An 11,699-nucleotide genomic window follows, 5' to 3' on the forward strand; every position below is an offset into this window, starting at 1 on the left:
CACCCAGCAAACGTCATGTGTGAAGGGATAGCTCCTGATCCTAAGGGGGAAGTGGCATTGTCGATAAGCAGTCACACTTCACTCCTATTCCTTTGCCACATATATTGGATTGACAGAATCGTGACCCCTGTTTGTTTGTTTTTAGAAAGGATTCAGCAGCATTTGCACCGGCAAATAATGGATTTTAGGTAAGGGCTTTGAAGATAATGAGAAAAGTATCCACATGAGGACAATGTGAGGCTACCTCTTTATCCCTACCAACAAATGTTTGCTGTCCGGGCGATAAAGCCCACCTGAGCCTTCTGTAAATGTATGTCCCTGTTCCATTTAAATTCCATTTGCTTCTTCAGTGACATCTCGGAGCAAAACAACTGATTCCCCCCCCCCCTTGATTATTTTACTACCTAAAAGAGTTCCAAAGGAGAAGCGATGTTGTCCACTGTTTCAACAATACACACAAAAATGTGCCTAAGACTGCAGTTTAGGTATTTGGGGTGGGGTGGGGGGTCGGGGATTCAATTCATTTTGCATTTAAAGCTGAAATCTGAACTTTCTGAAGCAACGTGGGGACAGAAACACAGACAAATTCGCACTTATCTGAATTTTGTGGTGCAGTTCTCTAACCAAAATGAAAACATTAAATGGCCTAAAATATTAAATGGCCTAAAATAGCCATTATTCCTCTGGTCCTGTTAGCTAATCTCCACCAACCTCTCTCCAATGACTACCAGTATCTTTTGTCCATGAACAAGCATTCGTTTTTGTCCTATGTTGGCAAACGCTGGAACATTAATCCTTGAGGCCAGAGATAGTAATAACCTGAAAAAACAACAACACCATCCTTATTAAAGACCCTCATTCAACCTTTTCCCTCTCTGAGACACCTGCTAATGATTTATTATTGACAAACTAGTTCCTGCCTTGACTCAACATCAAACTTTCCTTCAACAGCCCGTCCGTCGTAAGAATTTGTTCATCTGCTCTCATCTTTTGCCTGCAGGGCGATTGAGTTTAAAGTTGAACCACATGAAAGAAGGTAGCATTTATCAGCATTTGCGGTGATATATACGCACGCATATATGTCTAATATGTCCCCCCATGCAATTTTTGTGTAGCTTGTCTGATACTTAACTGACAGCTAAGAACCTAAGAACAATTCTGTATGCGTGCAACGTGGGGAGGTGGTGGTGGGGTCTGGTGGAAATGCGCGAAAAAGATAATAATACAATGAAGTCATCAACGCTGGGGGGGGGAGGAATTCCTTCGCAATGATCAAAGGTTTTTAAGGCTGTCTGCTAATGGCAACACTTTCCTAAAACAAAACAGAAAAATCCCTTTGAAGAAGACAACAGCTGAGGGAAGAAGAAGGCTCCAGTGAATGTGGTTCTTATAATATGCAGCTGCAGTCAGGGAGGGGGGCAGGGGAGGAGGAAGGGAGAAGCAGCAGCAAGCATGGCGTACCCTTGAAATATCAAAGCTTTCGCCGGGCGTTGTGGGTAAGCCTGATCCAATTCTACAGAAAGGTGCTTGCAATTAAGGTGACTTCATTCCACCAAAAATAACCTCTAGTCATAGACTCCGTATGCCAGCTGTTTTAGAGATCAAAAGGAAACACAGCTGAATCACGTCTTGCGCTTTTTGAGATACAAGAAACAGGGGGTAAAGGTGGGGACATTTAGATGGCTGACTTCAGCTAAGTTTTACTCGTGTCCCTGTTTCAGTTGGGGACAGGGGGAGTTGTGTGCGGGGGGGGGGGAGCCTTGATAATAAAGAAACTCTTCATTGCTTAAGAGCACCGTCTGGTAGTTCCAAAAGGACTCTTTGGCATCAGGTCCGGTAGATAAATGTTTATCTTGGCGCCGTGAGATGGATCTGTAATTTTAAGGCCTAACGGCTTGATCACCCGGATCAAGAATTCAGGGCACCATACCACATGGAAACTATGGGGAAGCTCATGGCAATTTCCCCCTTTTTGTTTGCTCACCGTAACGTGTGAAGGCTTGTCAAGCCTCAACAGCCATAAACTCTCCGTGTGCTTTGGGCTCCTTCAAATGACCTGCTTATTGATTATTTTTATAATGATTACATTTGTATCCCACCTTCCGTCCAAGGAGCTCAAGCCCATGTTCACAATTTCCCCCCTCTTTTGTTGTCACAACAACCCTGTGAGGTGGGGTGGCCCAGGGCCATGCAGTGAGCTTTCTGGTTGTGGGGATTTGAACCCTGGTCTCTCAGGTCCTAGTCCAATTCTCTAACCACTATACTACACAGCTCTACACCACACTGCTTATTGATTATCCATCCTGACAGGCTTACACAAAGCTTATGTGGATGTAAGATTATATCCTGTCCTTATTGAGGATTCTTTCTGATTTGTTTACAGAGAGGTTACACCACAAAGAGCCTTCTGCTTGTAGGGTGTTTATACATCTTCCCATTAATCATTTGCTTTTTCCACACTGGTCAATGTATTTGCCTATCACTTTCCTAACCACAAAAAGGAGGTTTCTTTAAAAAAAAAAAGATTTGTTGCGCTACAGCAGCAGACAGCTTTAATCCACAATAATTGCACAAACCTCAATTTCTCGGTATGCACTTGAATTTCTTTGGCAAAATACTGAAAGTCTGGAGGCACCCATTCAGTTTTTCAAACCCACGAGAGCATTCCTTCTTTGTTCCCCTGGTTCTCTTTCCAAAGTTGATACTGTATACTTCCTCAAAAGCGTAGATTACCACACTAAATAGTACTCATCATCATCAAACCTTTAATTGGCATCACATACAAACATCCAAAACAGATCAATACAGAATTACCACATTCGCTACTGAAAACGCTAATAAAATGGCTCCATATTTAGGGGCCATTGGAGACAAATGGTTATGGTCTGCATGTGAGCGTTCAAGGGCTACCTCATGTTGGACTCTCCAAGTGTTCCTATTTACAGTCCCGGATTTACAGAAGCTGTCCCAATTTCTGATTTGATCTCAGAACGTTCTGCTTTCCCTTAAAAGGTAAAGGGACCCCTGACCATTAGGTCCAGTCGTGGCCGACTCTGGGGTTGTGGCGCTCATCTCGCTTTACTGGCCTAGGGAGCCGGTGTACAGCTTCCGGATCATGTGGCCAGCATGACTAAGCTGCTTCTGGCAAACCAGAGCAGCGCACAGAAACACTGTTTACCTTCCCGCCGGAGTGGTACCTATTTATCTACTTGCACTTTGACGTGCTTTCGAACTGCTGGGTTGGCAGGAGCAGGGACCGAGCAATGGGAGCTCACCCCGTCGCGGGAATTCGAACTGCCGACCTTCTGATCGGCAAGCCCTAGGCTCTGTGGTTTAACCCACAGAGCCACCCGTGTCCCGTGCTTTCCCTTAGGATGTCTCTATTTTCATTAGAGAAATGTTGGGGTGTCCTTGTTTTCATCAGAGAAATGTTGGGGTGTCCCTGTTTTCGTCAGAGAAATGTTGGCAGATATGGAAACGGAATTCAGAATAAGATGGACTGTTATCTGATCAATCGAGCAATTACTCTGTTCATTCCTTTTGGCGTGGGGTGGACAGACCTCATGCTTGTGGGACCTATTTGGTCTTTTACTGGGCTTCGAAGCCCATCAAACGAAGTCCAATGCAAAATGGCAACTCCAGGGTTGAGCCAGTGACCCGCTGGACCCCATGCGCTATTCATGGGGGGGAAGGCTGTGGCTCAGTAGAAGAACGTCTGCCCTGCATTTATCAGGTAGGGCTGGGAAGAACTTCTCATGAGGTGACATCTACTTGAGGGCTGTATGTAAATGAACGATTCTGCTTTGTTTTGATGCAAGGCTTTTCACAGAACCATGACCTCAAAGGAATCTCGTTTTTCTGCAAACCTTTTCAATCTGGGTAGGAAATGTAAATTTTTGCATATTACCCTCTCCGGCTAAAAGCACAGATAATTAAGATGCATGAGAAGTCATAAATGTAATGAAATATCACTGTCAAATGCCTAAAATTGGAGGAGGCTCCTTCACAAGCAATCTGCTCGAGATGGGAGAAGCAGATAGGCGGAGAATTATATTTACTTACTTAAGGCTAGCAAAATATCAGGTTTCACTTTTAAACATGCAGAAATACCTTCAGGTGTTGAAAGGTTCTCGCAGAATGATAGTTAAATAAACAGCTTGTAAAAATAATAGCAATAATGAAATAAGCTAGGAATTAAACAGCCTGGGGGTGGTCGGCAGGCTCTTTTCACAAATTCACCACCAAACATTCAGATAAATAGGTTGTCTCTCTTGATTCCAGAGTGGGAAAGGGGTCTTTCCCATTTTAATGAGCCTGCAGGGAAATCAGACAATTATAGTTCATCAAGAACTTGTCAGCATTATTTTCTGCTTTAATTGGCATGTGTTACTATCAGACTATCAGAGAACACATTGCTACTGACAAGAGTTTTCCAGAAATGGCCCCTGGGGTTAAAATAAGCAACACAAATCCTCAAAGCTTAAATTTCCACAGAAATTCCACCATGTTTTGGTCTCTCTCCTAGAGCTACGGTTCAATCGCTAACCTCTGACATGAAATTCCGATTGAAGAGAAGAAACGTCCAAGGTTTAGCCATGTCTTTTTTTCCTCCCTCCCACCTCTAATTTAAAGAAGATAAACTGAACTAGCCTTGCAGTTTAACTTTATTGTCTTGTTTTCTGTGTGTTACGCTTTGGGCTAATTTATAATTATTTGGCATCTACAAATGAGCAACGACCTCTTGTTTTCTTTTCTCTAAGCGGAAAGGTCAATTTATATTAGGTCAACACACTCCTTTACGTACACACTGTGCCTTTAAGGCACATTCGAAACACATTTCCCCCCTCAGAGACTTCTGCGCACTGTAGTTTGCCCCTCACAGAATTACAGTTCCCAGCAGCCCTTAACAAACTACAGTACAGTGGTGCCTCGCAAGACGAAATTAATCCGTTCCGCGAGTCTCTTCGTCTTGCGGTTTTTTCGTCTTGCGAAGCACGGCTATTAGCGGCTTAGCGGCTTAGTGGCTATTAACGGCTTAGCGGCTATTAACGGCTTAGCGGCTTAGCGGCTTTAAGAAAAAGGAAACAAACTCGCAAGAACTTGCAAGACGTTTCGTCTTGCGAAGCAAGCCCATAGGGAAATTCGTCTTGCGGAAGGACTCAAAAAACGGAAAACCCTTTCGTCTAGTGAGTTTTTCGTCTTGCGAGGCATTCGTCTTGCGGGGCACCACTGTACCCAGAATTCTTTGAGGGGGAAAATGTGCTTTGAATGTGCTTTAAAGTTATAATGTGTACACAGCCCCCAAAATGTGCAAGCCATAAGAGAAGCCATGAAACTCACTGCATAACCTTTGTGTCCACAGTAATTTGTCTCGGGGCTCTGTTGAGAGGATAACAGGAAGACCCTGTGTGGAAAATAATAATAAATGAAGGCCACCATGTGAGGTATGCAGCAACAATTGTGCTCACATGATTTCATCCTGATAAAGATTTGGGAGGCAAGCATGATAGGAATTCTAAAGTCAAAGTTATGGGCAATCTATTAAGTGGGCCATCTCTTAACACTTGTATAAAACTATTTCCAAAAGTAAAAACCAGGACACCACAAAATTGAAGACCCGGAAGTTGTTGGATTTTTTTTTTTAAATACAAAAATGCCAAAACAACCCACAATTTTTCAATTGACTTGCCAGGACAAAGCGTAACCTTTCGGAAATTCGTCAGTTCCGCCTTTGATATCCCAGTAATGTCCGGGAAAGGATATTACAGCCTGCCTAGGAATATTTTCACAGAGTCTCAGTATTTAGGCTCTTAATTATATTAGGTTAGCAGAAAACAATGGCAGTATTTAGAAAATTTGTTAATTGTTGGTTGATTTTTGTTACTGTACACATATGCATTTGCCCAGGTGTAGCTAACATGGTATGGACTACAACTCCCATCAGCCCTGGGCAGCTTGGCTAATGGTCATGGGTGATGGAAGTTGTCGTCCACAACATCCTGAGGGCACCATTTTGGCTATTCTTAATATAGAGACACGTGCAGATATATTAAACAGAGTACCGTAGCCTCCAAAACACTTCAGTCTTTTTGCTGTACGTTTGGCCAGGGTGCTTACCACTGAATGAAGGCCTGCAGGAAGCCACGATTTGACACAATGGGTTGGTTGTTTCAGTTAATAATAATAATAATAATAATACTATTCTCAGCAAAGTTCATCTACGCCAGCCTTTCTCAACCTTGGGTTCCCAGATGTTTTTGGCCTACAACTCCCATGATCCCTAGCTCACAGGACCAGTGGTCCAGGATGATGGGAGTTGTAGGCCAAAAACATAAGGGTTGATCTATAAATGTGTGGCAGCTCCATGATTGTAAGGTTTGCTGCAAACTGGCATGCTGCAGACATGGACAAAACAATTCCAATTCATTTTTAAACAAAGTTTTATTGTGGTTTACATCTGTTGACCCCAGTTTTAAAAGACACTGTGCTTTTATGCATTGTTGTTGCTGCTGCTGCTGCTGTTGCTGCCTTCTAAAACACCAGCAAGTTAATGTAAACGATTTGACAACTTAAGAGTTGGTATGGATGTGACACTGGAGAACTATGATCAGATCTCCCAACTTTAAAAATAAGTAATAATAATAAAAGCAGTTGCACCTGTGGGAGACTGAGCTGGATTGGGGCTAAAGTGGTGGTGGGGGTTAAATCCTCCCCTTCCCCATGCCATTACCTTGATTGAAACTGTCCTTCCCATCAAGCTGTGAGGAGCTCAAAGGTAGGGCTGATTAGGAGCTTTAGGAAAGGAGTGATTTTGACCAGGAAAATGGCAAAGAAAGTGAGGCTTAACCCCTCTCCACTCCCCAGTCTTGATCCAATCACCCACCTTCAAGGGTTTAAAGTTTCGTTTAAAGGGGGGAAATTGAATCATGGATTTCCCGCAACATGTCCATCATGACCCTCTAGATCTAGCCTAAAAACACCCCCACACCCCACCATGGCTGCTTTGAAGTTTAAAGTTTAGCTGAGAAGGGTGGAATTGTATCACAGGTTGAGCTTTGAAGGAGGGAATTTAATCACAGATGTCCTACATCATGTCCGTTCTGAACCTAAATGTTCAGCCAAAAAGGGAGGGAGGGTAAATAAATTTACTCGCGATAGATAGTGGGAGGAAAAAATAATAAATAAATTTATGGCATTTTATTTGGGACAAGGGGAAGTTAAGAATTTGGGGGGGGTGGAGGGGGACAAAGATAAAAAACAAGCGTCATGCAAGTTGGTCTGATAATTGTTCTGTTTGTTCATGTTGAACAGTTAAGCTGATTATCTCCGAGTTAAACAAAGGTCCTCAGGTATATGATGTCCATCTTCTTGTTTTCTCTGTCTGTAAGAGTCCTCTGATAGTGTGGTCAGATAGCACTGATCTGAGGGGTGTTGTTGTTGGTAACTGGCTGACTCAAGAGACAATGGGGTGCGCCTCCGGGGGTGAAGTCAAACCACTGTGTTAGCAGTGCCAAAGGGACCTCCCCAGGGGGCAAGCCTGGGCAGTGTGTATGGAGGTCCTGGACTGCCCAGATGACAAGACCCCACTCTCGGCCTCGCTAATGTGGTCCAAAGGAAAGAGCAATATGTCTGGCACCAGTTTAGCTGCAGGAGTTGCCAGAAGGAGGTGTGCAAGGCGCCATCCAACTGCCTTGGGGACTCCACTCTGGATTTGTGTACATTATTCCTTAGCCTTGTCTTCTGAATATATCTCGCAAGGCAGCTGTTATGTACTGAGTTGAATAGGATACAAAAGGCAGCAGTCTGATTGGTCCAAAGGAGCCACCCAATCCAACTCCAGGTAGAAGTGAATCCACAACCTGATTGGCCTACAGGAGAATCCCGGAATTAGCCAATCACGTGGGGCCCATTGTGTAAATAATGTATATAAAGCAGACATTACGGGGGAACTTCCATTCCTCCTCACCACTATGAGCTGAATAAAGAGCATGAAATCCACTCTCGACTCCGAGTATATTTCAGCAGCGGAGGTTTAGGATCGGAGTCGAGGCTCGCTGACCTCCCGGAAAAGCAAAAATTTGACCTTTTCCTGTTAGGCAAAGATCATAAGGCGACCCGGATGGTCGCCAGATTCTGTGTACAGATCTGTAGGCGCAGACCATCCCCTAACCCAAACTAGTTCATTAAGAAAATCCCCAAACTCGGTTCCATGGGTAACTCTGGGCCATCTCTCTCCGGTAGCTTATCTTAAAGTTTTAAGTGTCTATACGCTTATCGCATTTATAAATTTTAAATGTATTGTTGTACATTGTTTTATTTTATTTTTTAAAAGAAATATTTATTAAGGTTTTACAAAAAACATAGAATAGAAAAAGTTAAAACAAAGATTAACAATTTTACAGATTAGAAAAAGTTAAAACAAAAATTAACAAACTAAAAAGCACACATAGAAAAAAGGAAGAAAAAAGATACAAAGTGCAAAAGAGAAAAAATAGCTAAAAAGAAAAAATTTAAAAATAAATCCATTTTTCAATATCTTTAGGCTCGTTTACTTATTTCCTTGACCTCCTCACACCTCCCCTTTTTATACTCCCGTTTAGAGAAGCATTTCAGCAAATCCTTACCCTCTTTCATTTATCTTTACTCTATATCTTAACCTATTATAACTATATATTTTCATCCATTATCAATCCACATTTGCATATTCTTGCTAATCTTATTACCAATACCACTTATTTTCAATCCAACATCATTTTAACATTCATTAATTTTACAGTATTTCTGCAAATAGTCTTTAAATTTCTTCCAGTCTTCTTCCACCAACTCTTCTCCCTGGTCTCGGATTCTGCCAGTCATTTCTGCCAATTCCATATAGTCCATCACCTTCATCTGCCACTCTTCCAGTGTGGGTAAATCTTGTGTCTTCCAATACTTTGCAATCAGTATCCTTGCTGCTGTTGTTGCATACATAAAGAAAGTTCTATCCTTCTTTGGCACCAATTGGCCAACTATGCCCAAAAGAAAGGCCTCTGGTTTCTTCAGGAAGGTATATTTAAATACCTTTTTCATTTCATTATAGATCATCTCCCAAAAAGCCTTAATCTTTGGGCACGTCCACCAAAGGTGAAAGAATGTACCTTCATTTTCTTTACATTTCCAACATTTATTATCGGGCAAATGATAGATTTTTGCAAGCTTGACTGGTGTCATGTACCACCTGTAAATCATTTTCATAATATTCTCTCTTAAGGCATTACATGCCGTAAATTTCATACCTGTGGTCCACAACTGTTCCCAGTCAGCAAACATAATGTTATGTCCAAGATCCTGTGCCCATTTAATCATAGCTGATTTAACCGTCTCGTCCTGAGTGTTCCATTTTAACAGCAAGTTATACATTCTTTGTTGTACATTGTTTTAAATGTTTGTTTTCCTTCTGGGATTGTACCCCCAAGTGTGTTTTATAAGCTGGTCTCCGACCGAAATAAATTATCTATCTATCTATCTATCTATCTATCTATCATCTATCATCTATCTATCTCTATCTAGGATTGGAGTCTTCCTTCTCTTAGATGAACTATGTTCCCAGGTTGATGAGCCCCATTTGTCCCTCACTTCCCCCTACAATACGTGCAGAAACCTCCTGGTTGACCGTTGAACCTACTATTGGTCTCGTCCCCTCAACCCGCCAGAGCCTGTATTCGCTTGCAGGGGAAATCCCTAACTCTCTGAGGGTTTGAGACCCATCGGCTGTCCTCACCTGGTTTAGTCGGCCAGTCAAAGCTGTTTCCTGGTTGCGGCTGATGTTGCATGTTGTTAGCTTCTAGGAGCCACAGGTGAGAGCTGAGTGTGGAGCAGGACCAAAGGTGGACAGACTACCTCAGAACAACATGTCCCCATCCTGAGGTACTACCCCTAACAGGTATGCAACATGGACACAAATCAATTGAGCTGTACATTCATAATGATTCAGGTGCACTACTCAATAAGTGTACAGTTTGGGTACACCTGAGCACACTGCAGATGAGCTGTACAAATAAAAAAAGTGTACAGTCTTTCACACAGAGACTTGGACGTGTGTAGAGACAGCTTGAACCTGTGTTTCCGTATAATGTGTGAAGAAGCTCTAGGGAAGCAGCAATTTCACCTGTCAAGTTTTGGCGGGCTAATCCCTTTCACAGTTAGGCTTGCACACAGTCTATATTTGTCGTGACCTGTTCATTGAAATTCCTGCATTGCAGAGGGTTGGACTAGATGACTATCAGGATCCCTTCCAACTCTTATGATTCTATGGTATTGAAGTATTTGTTCCAGAAGTCCGTTCTTAACCTGAAATGGTTCTTAACCTGAGGCACACTTTTGCTAATGGGGCCTCCTGCTGCTGCGCCGCTGGCGCGTGATTTCCATTCTTCTTCTGGGGCAAAGTTCTTAACCTGGAGCAACACTTCCCGGTTAGCGGAGTTTGTAACCTGAAGCATCTGTAACCCAAGGTACCACTGTATAGTCCTTTGGAGAGCATTATAAATTGCAAGGCTTAGGAAACCAAGCTGATAATGAACAAAAGCCAGAATTGTGACACCACTGGGCGGTTCTGAGATCATATATAATGGTCTTTAGACTGTCTGCCACATCAACAGGATGGAAAATTTCTCTTGCCCTTTCTGTGTAGAATTTGAGGCCAGGGCTTTCAACGGGGAGTTTTTGCTGCATTAAGCACAGTCCTCAAGCCAAAGGTTGATGATTTAATAGGACAGAGAACTGTTTTCCTCGGCTGCTTTACATTCCTCCTCCCCTCTTATTGTTTGCAGTGTCAGGTTTTAAAGTGGTTGGATAGTTTATCCAGGAATATAGGAAACAGCCTTATATCAGGTCAGGGCATTGCTTACAAACAGGCTTTGCTGACTCAGAGTTTTAAATTCCTGCTAATGAAGAACAGAACCAATATTATTCCCTAAGTGCAGTTTAGCTTTGTTGTAAACAAAATTTGCCCTTATTCCCTTACGGGGTATACAAGAGCCCTTTATAGAGTCCTTTGTAGGTTCTCCATTGGTAGGAGAAAATAACAGAGGCCAACCAGAGAATACTGAGAAGCAAAGAAGCTTGTAAGCCTGATCTTTATTAAAGCTGTTGCAACAGGGTGCTCCCCTCACACACAGGAGAACGGAGGAGGACCCAGAACCAAGGTGTGCTTGCCCTTATATAGACATTTTAAATTCCCTGCCCTGGAGCTCAAGACCACCCCTCCATACATCATACATACATCTCAGAAGGGGTGTAGCCCAAGACCACCGCCCACAAACATCATACCTACATCACAGAAAAGGTGGTCTACAACAGAAATTTGAATGTTTTTGTTTTTCCTGTCTGCCGGGTTATCTGATAATGCCTTATCTGATTGCCTTTCCTGGTAGTCTGCCCATTCCTTTGAGATGGTGATTACCCAATTCCTGAGGCAATGCAAAGGTTCCCTCACCCCCTCCCTCCTTGCAGAAAAAACATTTGGTCAATTGGGGAGTCAAAATGGTTTCAGGACGGTCTTCCTGTGCTGCTCCTGACAAGTGCATATCTATGTACGTGCTTGGTTGGTACATTTATGGCCATTTATTATATATATAAGGTTAAAGGGACCCCTGACCATTAGGTCCAGTCGTGGCCGACTCTGGGGTTGCAGCGCTCATCTCGCTTTACTGGCCGGGGGA

Source organism: Podarcis raffonei, chromosome 5 (assembly GCF_027172205.1).
Source record: "Podarcis raffonei isolate rPodRaf1 chromosome 5, rPodRaf1.pri, whole genome shotgun sequence".
In the NCBI taxonomy this organism is placed as follows: domain Eukaryota; kingdom Metazoa; phylum Chordata; class Lepidosauria; order Squamata; family Lacertidae; genus Podarcis; species Podarcis raffonei.